Below are 13,938 nucleotides of genomic sequence, written 5' to 3' on the forward strand. Positions count from 1 at the left end.
ACGGATGGTCAAACAGAGAGAACGAATCAAACGCTCGAGCAGTACTTACGTTGTATGCTACACCAAGCAGAAGGAAGCTGGTCAGACCTGTTACCGATAGATGAATATGCCTATAATAATTCCCTACACACCAGCACTGGGCAGCCGGCCTTTTACACCATATATGGCAGGCACCCACGCACTTCCGAGCTAGACGCCCCTGCGACCCTGGAAATGCCAGCAATTAAAACTTTGCACACAACCATTTCTCAAACCTTTAAAAGGGCAGCTGAACACTTACTCCAAGCTAAGAACTGCCAGAAGAAATTTGCTGACCAATGCCGAGTAAAGGCCCCCAATTACCAAGTTGGGGGTGAAGTCTGGTTGGCATCTAAACATGTGCCCATTAAAGGAACCCGGACCTTCCGCCCAAGATACCTGGGCCCATTCACCATCACCTCTGTGATAAATCCAGTAGCAGTCAAACTAGCCTTACCATCTAACATGCAAATTCATCCTGTGTTCCACGTATCTCTTCTAAAAACTGTTCAACCTGGAACCCGTGTAACAACACCAACGAAGCCAGTAGTAATCAATGGAGAGCCAGAATTTGAGGTCAAGGACATTCTGGATTCAAAGTATGTCAGATCTAATCTATACTATCTAGTGGACTGGAAAGGGTATGGCCCGCAAGACAGAACATGGGAACCTTTCGAAAACATCCATGCACCTCACTTGCTCAAAAGGTTCCATCAAAACCATCCAACTAAACCAGGGCCAGACAGGAGAACTACCATGAGAGGGGCCTTAGGGCGGAGTGCTGTCAAGATCCTTGCCCCTAGCCCTCTGGGACACCGTGCTGGAGCCAGGCCACAATACCTCAAATGGACCTTAAGGGCCTCTCCATCTTACCAGAGACCCACTTGGAGTCAGACCTGGCGCCTATGGCACCAGGCTCCCACATAACTTTGAGGACAACTTGGCATTGGACTTGTAATGCATTGTGGGCAAGATGGATGTCCCCACATAACCCAGTTCCACAAACTGAGTATGCGGTCTAGCCTTTTGGGTGTGGTTCGACCCAGGGATACCTGGGATACCTGGAAGCTATTTAAACCATGCCCAGGCAGAGAAACGCGCTTTGCATTTTTCTGCACCCGCAGCGTGACACTCACCGTGTTCGGATCGGTCTCCTGAAGGCCTTCGCCTTTCCTCCGCATCCCGCGCACCTGCAAGAACAAGAACAGCATTAATATTCTTACTTACCTTGAGGAGTATCCTGCTTCCATCCATCGCTCCCCAGTCCAGTGGGCAGCTTTACGGCGGTGTCACCTCCATATCGGCATGCCACATCCTGGGAAAGGATAACTAACAAAAGGAAAGACATTAGTAAGCATTCTTCATATCCCAGCTTAACCGAAAACTGCAAGAAGAGTCAAACGCTTACCTGAACTCGAGCCGCTCAGGGCAACTTCAGCTCCGGAGCATCCTGTCGACCTGCAAAGGGAAACAACAGTACAGGTTAGCACAGAAAGCGTAAGAAGGCGCCGCACATCGTGCTTACTCACTGCATCTTATTCTCTCAGCCGGCAGCCACGCTGGGACATTGCGGCGCCTGTAAGGGACAGAGAGAGAGAGACATTGGTCAATACAAGAAAGAGTGAACAGCTCCGCGCATAGCGCTTTCACTCACCGCTTAGTGCTCGGCTTCCATAAGCAGCACAACGCCAACTTCGACCCCTTCAACACCTAAGGGAGAAGAGACAAGTTATAAAGGGGACAAGAGACAAGAAAGGAACAGTTCATTAAGAATCATCCAACCTACCGGTCGGGCTGGAGTTACAACAAGCCTAGTCCGTTGGGCCCGCGCCAGTGAAGCAACTAGGCTGCACAGAGCCCCCATCAATCAACGCGCCCCTGCACCAAAGGGCAGGACGGAGAGCACACCACACAAGAAAACAAGGTGAGGAGAACCATCAGGGAAGGTTTGGTCCCCAAGGGAAGAGTGGGTCAAGCAACCAGAGGCAATAGAGTTAAACTCCAGAATCCTGCGTTTCAGGCCCAGTCTCCAGTCAAACAGATTCCAGGGAAGGGTTTGAGGTTGTAGGAGGTCCAAGCAGGCTGAGTGGAGTCCCCATGGATACCAGGTGAGCGTTACAGTTACCTGGGGAATAGGAGATATTGAGAAAGCTGACACTGAGACACTTTGATGTTGCCACAATCAGCCCTTGATGTCCACCTGTTAAGATAGGCACAAATATGCCAACAAGAGAAAACAACTCCAAGTGCACGAGAAAACTCAGCTTTATTCAGATGCAAGCGGCTGCTGGCAGAGCGTACATGGGACTATCTGAAAATGGCGTTAGGAACATAGCTGGTGTGATAGTTAATAATAATAAAAAACTTCTGCTCTGTTATTTTATTTGTTGGTATAGTATTGAACATATACTTATCTATAAGCAAACCTTTTACTATTGGTTCTTTTACAACTAATAACTCCTCCTAGATACATCCTTCTACAAATTATACATTTCATTCTAACATGCCATTGGTTGGAACTCTATTACATTAGTTGATAAGGAAGACAGGGTTTAATTGGTCACCTATTTGCCCATCTGGTCTCGAACACATTTATGCAGTGCCAAGGCATGTGGTGGGGAAGGATAGTTGGGTGAACTGCTATGATCCAGTTTAAAGAAGTTACTCCCTTCTCATTCCCAGTCCTGAGTCCTTATCTGCCAGTCTGTTTGTGGTTTTGGCATGTTGCCTCTGTGTCTAGATGTACTAAGAACATAGCAGGTGCACTATCTAGTTGGGCCTGGAATAAATAACCATTGTTTCAAACACATGGTAGAGGACCACTGTTCAGCTGTACAGCTCAATTACCTCCATTTATTGGATTTTCTGCTCTCTTAATGTGCGTGTGCTTTCTTTCGGCAGCCATTTGGGGTGCTGTGTATTCATTTGTTATGGGATAAATTGGCACGGTAGCTACTTGCACTTGGCATTCAAGGGTATGTGTATTTTTCACTGCTACCAATAGAAACTAATTAACTTGAATAATTGTAAGCTGTGTGCCCTGGTAAACATTATCTGGCACGGTTTCAGCTTCAATGCAGAACTCCTCTCAGTGCATTGACCTTGGTGCTTGGGTCTGCTGTCTTATCCTCGTAAGGGCAAGGATTTCATTTTAAGCAATTTTATGTCAGGATGTAGCATTTCAGAATCGAGGCCTTGCAGAGTTCAGTCTGCATAATGCCGGTACGTCTGCTCATTTTCTGCCATTCTAGTGTTCTTAGTGTCTTTTCTATGTCCCCATTCATTATTCCCTGCCTTTGTATGCTGCAACCTCTCCCCACCTGCTCATCTCTATACTACTTGTGTAACCCTTTCTGAGTATTCTGCAACCTCCTACGAATGCAAACTACTTTTCGCCCTACTTGTGTTGCACGGCTGATTCTACTCTTATGGCGGCTGCGTGATCATTGTTGTTTTAATAGTTTATTGAACCTGTCTAAGCTTATACTTTCGTTCATGGTTGGTAACATGTGGGGGTGTGGCCAGTACCAGTGTAACTCTCCTCTCCATTATTACCTCCCCCCTCTGGTCAATTTATTGACAACACCTTCATTTTTCTTCATTCTGTCATACCCATCTTTAGGTATCTATATTGTACAACCACACCTCATCAGCTGCCTCCTTTTTCTATGTACGCCCCTGGCCCACATGTCATGAAGCAGCACTCCCCATCTCCTTCACAATCAACCCAGGGCTGGGTATAATTTTCAGGGTCAAAAGGGGACTCAAACATAGTGCCTGGGGACCCTATCCGTATTTCAGCGATGTGCATTTCAAGTGGTTCATCAGTTTGAGTGTGGATGTGCACCTTGTTAACTTTACCAAATATCACTGTGATCATGTGCTGTTCTACAACCTTTTTCCCAGTTTTCCAACATTGTGATAATGTTATTTGCAAGACGCAGAAACCTGTTAGTACCAATAGCAGGTCTGCTATTAGTATTTTGAATGTGCTACCTAGCCAGGCAGGCACCCATGAGAAGAAAAGTCATCATCTTCAGCTTCACTAGTTTCCTGGACCATTATTTGGAAACCATTATTTGTGTGCAAATTTTACAGGGAACTTATCGCTTCTGTCAAGCTCCCCTTCTGCTCATCGTGTGCTGGTGTGGATGTGCAAAAGCTTGGGCCAATTTTCACACATACACCACCCTCCATGGCAGTGAAGAGATCAAGGACGTATCTGTTTTGGAGAGTCATCAATTTGATAGCTCTCAGCTCCTCCTTAATGACGTTGAGCCCTTTCTCTGTGGCATTTATAGCTTGGAGTAACTCCCATCGGGTTATTTGCAACCATTTGGCATTTACTACTGCTTGCAAGTCAGGGGCAAGATAGGATGTAAAGAACATTGATGCCTTGCTAAACAGCCTGTGTTCAGAGGGGATAGCATCCACTGAGCCGAAAGACAGCTTAGAAAAGTAAATGTGCCTTTTCTGCATTATAGTGTTTCGTATGCCTTCTCTTTCTGTTTACTTTTCACCATTGGATAATCTCCTATCTGCATCACATCACTTTGTGGCATGACCAGTGCTGGTGATATATGGTATGTGATATGCCATTTATAACATGCATATACACAAGTGTTTCAAGGTGTGACAAGACAAGGGAGGGAAGGCAGAGGGAGGACAATTCGATCGTGCAAGTGCAACAATGTGAAGTGCAGGGGGAGGGAGAAGTTGGGGGAAAGTGCAGTCAGGGCAGCATTGCTCCGAGTAAGTGCAACTAGGGCAGAATGACTCGGGGAAAGTGCGAAGGAGGCAGGGGACTGTAGAGGTAGCAGTTACAGACACTAAGTTTGCAGAAGGCCAGGAGGCAGGGAAGGTGAGACTGATCAGGTGGAGCCTGGTACCCAATGAAACTCTAAGGGTAGCAAGCACCCAGTCGGCGCAGCAAACAGGTAGGTCAGCAGGGGAGGGAGAGAGAGAATGCAGGGGAGAGAAGGAAGGTCTTGAGCTGCTTCCGGAACTTTTAGGTGGTCTGGCTCAAGTTTGAGAGGGGCAGGGAGGCCTTTCCAGAGGGAGGCACCCAAAGAGGAGAGAGATCTACCGCCACTTTCTGCCTGGAGAAGCATCTGACCCTCAGAGAGTTGGAAGTCCCTGAGGGAAGAGCTCAGAAAGGGACGTATTTGGGAAGAGGGTGTTGGATTTAATTTGGGCCCGGCTCCAGAAAGCCTTGTGGAGGATGCAGCTGGTCTTGAACTTTATCTTTGTAGCCACTGCGAGCCAGTGTAGAGATTTCAGGGCTGGGGAGACGCAGTCCCTGGACTTGAGGCCAAGGATTAATCTCACAGTCCTGTTCTGGATTAATTGCAGAGGAAGGCAGATTGAGGAAGAGGCTGTTGCAGCAGTCCAGCCTATAGAGAACCATGGCTCTGGAGACAGTGAGCCTCTGGGGGAAGTGACTAAGGGAAGAATACCTCTGAGGAGGTGAAGCTGGTAGTGGGACTTCTTAGCGAGGTCCATGACGTGAGGAGAGAAGGAAACAGTGGAGTAAGAGAGGGAAAGAGTCAGCAAGGGTCCCAATGAGAAGGATCTCAGTGTTACTGGCATTAAGGCAGAGATTGCTGTAAGTGCACCACTCATGACATTCAGGAATGAGCGAGTGTGGAGAGGAGGCTGAGGGGAGCCTGAAAGGTAGCTGAGTGTCATCTGCATAATACTAAAAGTTGGAAGAGAAGGTAGAGATCAGGTGTGCCAAAGGGGCCAAGGAGACATTGAAGAGCCAGGGTGAGAGTATAGAGCCCGGGGAACACCACATGTGGTGGAGTGAAAGGACCCAAATTGGACCGGCAGGGTCGGTCCAGAAAGAAGGAGGTCAACCATTCCAGGGCCTGATCCATGATGCCCAGGTGCTCTCAGAGTCGATAGTTAGTAATGAAGACTATCGTCTAGGAGCTTTGCATCCTCTGACCATCTTTTCCGATTACCGAAATCTTCACTTTCTGCATTCTGTCAAGATATTGACCTCCAATACAAGTACAACCCAGGGAGATAGAATAGTGCAGTGGAAACCTCATCTCAGCAATTTCACTGCAGTGTAAAGGTCGAGCAGATGGAGTCAGTGCCAGTGATACCTTCTGGGCACATTGTGGGCAAAGTCAGTTTTAGTTGAAAGTCAGTCGATTAACGCTGGGATGAGTCTAGAACAAATGTGTGAATGTGAGGTGTAAGAACGCGAGAGAAGAATCTGAGACGGTTTGCATATGGTTCTCATTTACACTTCCCAATGAAAGATAAGCATCATAGAGCTTTCAGGAGCACTCCGTCACTTATGACTGGCCATCCAGGGTACTTTTAGATTGTAGGCCACCTCCAAAGAAGTGTGTTTTGGGAATCCATGCATTCTGGCTTAGCAAGCTTATTGTCTCCTGTGAAGTGTGCTTGAGGGCACAGTCAGACAGGACCAAGTCATCTGTCTTTTTGACTGCATCTACCACCAGTACCACCTAGACAATGAAATACTATTTCATGGACCTCATAGTTGACCTTCCCCATGATAAAATTCATTGAGCTATACTGATCACAGTTAATTGAGGCTAGTGATTTCATTCCAGTCAAGTGGTAGGGGGACCAGTGTGTCAGTTCAGGTGCAATTATTCTTTCTTCATATTGTATGTTTGCGTCACGTTCAGAGTCCTACAAGGGACCATATCCTGCCTTGTTTTTTTAAAGCAGAATTACAGCATGAGGTTAAGGATTAATGCCACACTGTCCTGTCATTATCAAGCTGGAAAAAATGGTCCAATGGAACTGGTGAACTAAGAAGTAGCACATGCATTGCAAATTTAAGGTAGGGTGGATTTACTTTGGGCGGACGATGGAATCCACTAATGAAAGCTATAAAGATGTTAAATTCCATTGCAATGCAGAATTGGACATCCCATTGCTCCCCGCATTTTCTAAGAGAAATCAGCACTGAGGAGATGGAAAATGTTGATTGTGATGCTCGTTTGATGCACATACAAAAACAGTTTACAATGTGCTGTTCAGGCCCTGTAGAAAGCGAAGGTGTTGTGCAAAATGGTGGCTGATCTAAAATGACAGCTTGCACAAAATTAGGTATGACATTACACATGGTTGTCCACCAACGCTTGAGATTGTGTTGGCTAAGTGCTCTCCTTGTTTCATTGGGCCATTCTCCATTTAGAAGATTGTGAATCCAATGCTGTTTGATTGACGCTCGCCCTGGGTCATGTCATATAAGATCCAAGAGGTTTTCATTATGTATATTATGTATGGGATTTATAAACTAACAGCGGACTATACATAAACCACGCATGCATGGGGTTGCAAGAATGGGGCCGGGGTAGAAGAGAAGCTGGGATGGGTAGTGGAGACAGGGAAGAGTATAGATCCAGAGCTAGAGAAGTAGTGCATGTATGTAATGTTAGTTTAGTGAAACATGTTCATGCAGGACCAAAGTTACCAGTAGCCGTTCCAGTGGGTGATCAAGGAGTTTGTGGTTGAAGTGATCCTAAAGTCCAGGATAGTGCAATGAAAGTTGTAAAATCTCAATTAGAAAGGGTGTGGGTTGAAGGGTATGTATTGGCAGCTAGCTAGTAACCCTCTTGCTCCTGATTTCACTCATTGTTGTGATTCCCATAAGCACCTTTGAGAGGGAGATGTGATGTTGAGCTATCCTGCCGGACAAAGCTATTCTTCTTTATCTTAGGGAGATAAAAAACAAATAATCCTGTTTTTATGGAAGTTATTTTGTCAATATTTCCATCTGTATTTATCCCTACTTATTTTTAGTCATTTTATCAGTATTTATCCACATTTAGATTTGCTCTGGAAAAAAATTGCAACTACTACTTTTCTGCATTTTTTGAAATTCAAAATGTGCTTTAATGGGTGTAAGGTTAAAGAGCTGGATTCTTGCACATCAAGCCAAGATCCATTTTCACCTTAAAAACAAACAACTGCTCCTTATGATGATGTGATGCAGATCTCTGTAGCTCTTTAAACAATTTCAAAGAGAAATACATTATCTTTTTTAGCCTTTCCACTGTGTTCCTTTGCACGGCCTTTGGCCTCTAAGGCTTAATGGACAATCTGAAGACATACTCAAGACACATGAATTCATGTTTCTTTCCATTCATTTTCACAAATGTCAAAACGGAAAACTGGGAACCCTTTATAATACTTAAAAAATCTTGGTATTTGCTGGAATATTTAATGAGTAGAGCAGTGTCATTACTTCTGTAACTGGAAAGTAGGGATTTCACTGGTTGTAATGCCTGTGTATTTTGTGAGGGACAACAGAGGCTGGCAGTATGCAGTATATCTTTAACGGCTCCTCCAGCAGGAGCAATTCACAATAAATGAAAATAGAAACTGCAACGCAGTTAAGCCACAAAAACAGGGTAGAATAAGATTCATCTGAGCAAAACAGGGAATTATCTTCCAAACGACACAATGAAAATACCAGGGAAGGTGACACCATTTCCCAATCTGAGAACAAGGGTAAAAATTTGACCCGACAAAAGTAGAAATAGCAATCCAACTGAAAGAAAACTTCAAATCAAGGAACCAACATAAGTGTAGAAAAGGCAGGGTGTTTCATAATAAAGCATCCAGCTGCAGTGTTTTCTTGTACCAATAAAATGGGGGCAGCAAGGGTTGGAGTATAGGCAGCCTCCAAGTACAAGGAAAAGAAAATTCAGGTTTAATCGGGACCAGGCACTCCCAAGTACAAGGAAAAAAATATAAATTTAAAAAAACAGACAATAAGAAATGAACATAAGAAAATAAAAGATCAAACAGCAAACATTTAGGAACTAAAATAAAACTAAGCATGGAGTTTTAGAATAAAGCAGCCAGCTGCATCATTTCCATGTGCAGTACAGACATCCACTGGCAAAAACACATGTACAGCGTCAATGAGGATGTAACAGACTGAACGACAATTAAAGGAGGAATACAGCTCTGCTCAATAGCCTTCTATTTTGTAATGCTAAAGGCTGCAGCCCAAGAGAAGGCAGCAGAGCAACATACTGCAAAGTAATAAAAACAGGTTGGAAGGGAGGGCTGCAGGCTAACCCCAAGTACAAGGAAAGTAAAATATGGTCAAATCAGGACCAGGCAATCCCAAATACAAGGAAATAAATACAAGTAAAGAAAAATTGTGAGAAATTGACCTAATTAGCCAAATCATCCAACTGAATATGGAAAACAAACAGAATATGACAAAAGCAGCTGGCTGCAGAGTTTCATTGTATACAATAAAGTGATAAAATAGGAAGAACGTGGAGTCCAGGCAACCTCCAAGTACAAGAAACAAAAGCCAAATTAAAGGAAACAAAGGTGAAATAGACAATTTGACATTTTAATCAAGTTCAAAGGCTTTTAATAAAGAATCAATTTGCAGAATGTCCTTTTGCAGCGAGGATTCTCATTATGGGCATATATAGGAAAGATCAGAGACATCAAGGCAGAAACAGCAGAATTGCTCACTAGACCACCATCATAAAAGAAACAGGAAGTAGAGGGAGCAGTTAATGAAAACTAAAGGTCTGTGGAAACAAACAATACCAGAGAAGTGGGTTTAACAATATCAAATACAAGTAAAATATGCTGGCTAAATAACAGATACAAAATATAAATACATTACCTAGAAAAACAAACCAATCAAGGAAAAGTCAATTGGATGTTGCCAAAGGGCAAATGCAAGTTCTACATGTTGGGGAATAAGGAGTACAGTCAACATGGGCTTTTCTGCTTCATTATTGGAGGCCCTGAAACATTTCTAGGTCTTCATGATACCAGCTGACGTTTGCAAAATTGACTCTTCTACAATTTAGGAAGAGGCTAAAAACATTACGGTTTTAATAATGGCCACTGTCTCTATTATTTATCTTTTACTCTCTTGATTTTAGCATCTGTGCCCAGATGGAGACTCTGCCCGGCCCTAAGTGAAATGCGCATTATCAATCCTCAAATCAAATCAAATCATGACCATGAATAGATCATCAGGAATGAGGTCTATATCTGTATCTACAGCCCTGGAGGGCTATTTTCTTTTACTCTTTATCTCTCTGCCAATGTCTCCACAATTTCTTTAGAGTGGATATGTATGTGTATCTAATGACTTATTTATAATGCAAGATGTGTTGTAATTTGGCTACTAGAGCATAGCTCAGCCTCATAGATAAATTGCTGAGAAAAAAAAGGATATTGTCACGTATAAGTGGAATAAGTCGAGTGGCTAATCTTTTGAAGGACCCTGGGATAAAAGACAGGTGTAGGGTATATTCTCAGGGGAGCAGTACCACAATAACAAAATGTCACCAGATTAGGTGTATCTCCTCTAGAAAATATATCCAACATATTTGGTGCGTTGGCCTTTGGGAACTGAAACAGTTACTAGGCGTGGCATTGCATTAGGCATAGCCATTCTGTGCACTTAAAAAAGGAATTCATTCTGTGAAGTGATAGTGCAGCATTGTGTGCAGTGTCACCATGTCCCAAACTGAAGCAGATTTTTCTGATCTAGCAAATTACCTGAGGCAAGATTTTTGCCCATGGGATTTGGTCTTCAGAAAATGCAATTCTATGGAAGGACAGGATATGTGAAGAGGTGCAGGACATTTTTGAAGAAGGGAGCATCATATAGATATGCCTTATGAGACTTTCTAAAGCTCCAGACCGGAAGGGGGAAAAGGATTTCATAATACGATTATGTGCTAAGTTGTGGTTCCTTTTACACCAGTCTTTAAAAATAAAGGGAAATTATTCTGAAGTAATTAATATGTTTCAGGGCAGTTTGGATGATGCATTTGATCAAATAAAGTGCCTGAAAACTGAATTAAAGCAGTCTAACGCAGAAATGTAGTCTAAATGCAGTGATACGGATAATCAGTTAACTCAGAAGGAAAGGCAATTTAAGGAGAGTGAACAGGAATTGGTGCACTTAAAAAGGGCCTTAGATGCAATAAGACAGGACAAGGATGATGTCATTTCAGAATTACAAACAATTAGAAAGAATAACATGGAGAAAGATAAGGAATTGTCATGATGCCTACCTCCAAGGAGCCAGACCAGGCCCAGCTACCTCAGAGGCAGACATCATGTCCCCGAGGGAAGTCTCAGCAGCCCCAAGTAGGGGCCCTTTGGACTCAGACCTGGCGCCTTTGGTGCCAGGCTCATATTGGACAACAGTCCTGGCGCCATAGGCGCCAGGCTCATAAAAGATGACTTTGTGTTTAAAGGTGCTTGGTGTAAACTTACGTGATGCAGACCATGCTGCAACATCCGGGCCATCTCGAGGCCTGAATGGTACTACTTTATCTTTGGGGACTACTTAACCACACAGGTGTGGCCGGAGGAAGAATACATACCTGAGAGGAAGGATACATACCTGGAACTACTTTGAAGGCTATTTAAGCCACGCCCAAGCAGCAACTCACGCTTTGCGTTGTTCTGCATCTAGCAGCTGGACGCTCACTGTGTCTGCTCCTGCATCCTGACTTCTGCCACGCCCGCCAGCATCCTGGAACACCTGCAAAGGGAGAAGAGAAGAGAATAGGAGAAAGAAGAGTCCTTACCTGCTAAATCCGCATTCCGGAGACATTTCGCCGACGATCCTGAAAAGGAAGACATTCATTTTAAAAGCACATCGCATCGATCGCTGCAGCGCCGCATTCCACTCACCTTTACTAGGCGCCTCCATGTTCATCAGCGACCATCTGGATCCGCAGCCACATTTCAGCGCCTAGGGAGAAAAAGACAAGAACAAAGGTGAGCTAGGGAAGAGAATAAGAAAACCTTAATTTGCCATCATAAGACTTACCTGTTGGGTCATTCCCACTTCATTTCGGGTCGGTACTGCATCCTGGCATTTCCGGACCCCGGCCCCTAAGGGGAAAAAAGAGACATCAGCGTTAGTGAGCGAATGCTAAGACATTACCTGAACGCTCATTAAAGACTTACCTGATATCTACTGGAACTGCACCTCTCACTTCGGGTCGGTGCCATATCTCCGGCATTTCCGAACCCCGGCCCCTATGGGGAAAAAAGACACAAGCATTAGTGCATTAATGCAAGGACACTAAAGGAACCTCTCATCAAACAACTCACCTGAGTTTCCTTCGTCGGTTCCATTGCTCATCTAGGAATTTTTGTTCTGCACCTGAAAAAGAGACAACGGACAATTATTATTTCGGGCTCATACTTATAAACAGAATTCTCACAGTACTTTACCGGGAAGGTCAAGCAAACTTGAACTCTCTACAATCCATGATCCAGTGAAGTAACTGGATTACAACGCGCCCCTGCATCAGAAGCAGGATGGAGAGCTCGTCCTTTCAGACCCTAAGGTGAGACTTCACAGGGAATCGCAGAAGGGTTTCGTTGAAGGTGAGAAGGGGAGTGGGAGGCCTACGCATTATCCTGCAGATTGTTAATACTCCCTTTTCACACACAGAAGGATATTTCTACGAGCCAGACAAGCCAGATTTGGGGGTCCGGTCCATTCCATCTTCCGAGCCCTGCGCATCACCCTAGAAGAGGCCACAGCAATCCAAACCAGGCCAGCGCCTCCGTGGGAGTCAGGTGAGCATTACAGAACGCGAAGCCTACCTACAATTTCCTACCCGGGCGCTATGGATACTTCCGAGACAGACCAGCTGGCCCAACTTTTGGGGGAATTACGGGCAGAAGTACATTCCGCCCGCCAGGAGACTAACGCTCTCAGGAGAGAACTGATCCTATCCAAGGAACGAACTGATGACCTGGCCAAACAGCTATTGCAAGGTCAGGCAGGACAAACTCCGTTACCTGGTTCCGAGGGTAATCCCACTCCTGTGGTTTCGAATAACCCGGTACAAATCAATCTTCCTGGAAATATGCCACTGGCCCCGCCTGACTGTTTTGCTGGGGACCCCAAGAAATATGTCGTTTTCATGAACCAATGTCGCTTACACTTTCTATGCAGACCTGGGGCCTTCCCTAATGACCAAACCAAGGTAGCTTTTGTATTATCTTATCTCAGCGGCTGTGCTGCCGATTGGTCAGTTCCTTTGGTAAGTCAAGATGACCCAATTCTCCAGGATTTTCAAGGCTTCCAGGCAAGCATGGAAAGATTATTTGCTTGACGCTCCCAGGGACAGGCCCTGGACAATGAACTGCTATCCTTACGACAAGGTAACCAGGATCTCTTATCCTACATCGCCACCTTTAATAGGTTGATTGTGGAAACAGGGTGGCCAGAAAATAAAAGGATCACATTATTTCATCGAGGCCTGCGCAGAGAACTTAAAGACGTTCTAGCTCAAATTGTAAATCCGCCCCAAGCCTGCGCGGAATACATAGACTTAGTGGTCCAACTTGATCACAGACTTCAGAATAGAAAAGCAGATCGGTCTAAGTTTGAAACCCGAGTGTTGATCAAAACTCACGCTAACCCCAAGGGTACCGATGTTTCATAACCTATGCAAATCGGTGGAGTTAAAGGACTGTTAACTCAGAAGGAACGAGAAAGAAGGCGGCAGAAGCAATTATGTCTTTATTGCAGGGCTTCTGGCCACTTTTTACGAGATTGTCCGGTAAAACCACCCAAGAAGGTGGTTGGAGCCACTGACAACAATCTAACGGAACCTGATTCGGGAAACGACCAAGCCCGACAAGCGTAGAGGTCCGCTTGCCGAGCTTGAAAACAAACTCTTTGACCTCGCATTTCATCATGCCAATGGTCCTCGTGGATCCGAGACAATCTCGGCGGTTGCATGCTATAAAGGCATACATCGACAGTGGAGCTATCGGAAACTATGTTGATCGTGAATTGGCCTCCAGGATTAATCTCCCTCTCCGTCCGAAAACCAACAAGGATGTCATTACCACAGTTGATGGAACCGAAATTGCCACAGGGCTGGTAACACATTC

At 44.8% G+C, this 13,938-nt stretch overlaps 1 long non-coding RNA gene across 1 annotated transcript in view; it reads left to right on the top strand.

Moving 5' to 3' along the window:
- The window catches only part of LOC138526832 (uncharacterized), a 111,715-nt gene that overhangs the window by 57,972 nt on the left and 39,805 nt on the right, over window positions 1-13,938 (top strand). The gene's annotated exons all lie outside the window — the stretch shown is intronic.

This window comes from Ambystoma mexicanum, chromosome 14, assembly GCF_040938575.1.
Source record: "Ambystoma mexicanum isolate Mex_15411 chromosome 14, UKY_AmexF1_1, whole genome shotgun sequence".
Taxonomy (NCBI): domain Eukaryota; kingdom Metazoa; phylum Chordata; class Amphibia; order Caudata; family Ambystomatidae; genus Ambystoma; species Ambystoma mexicanum.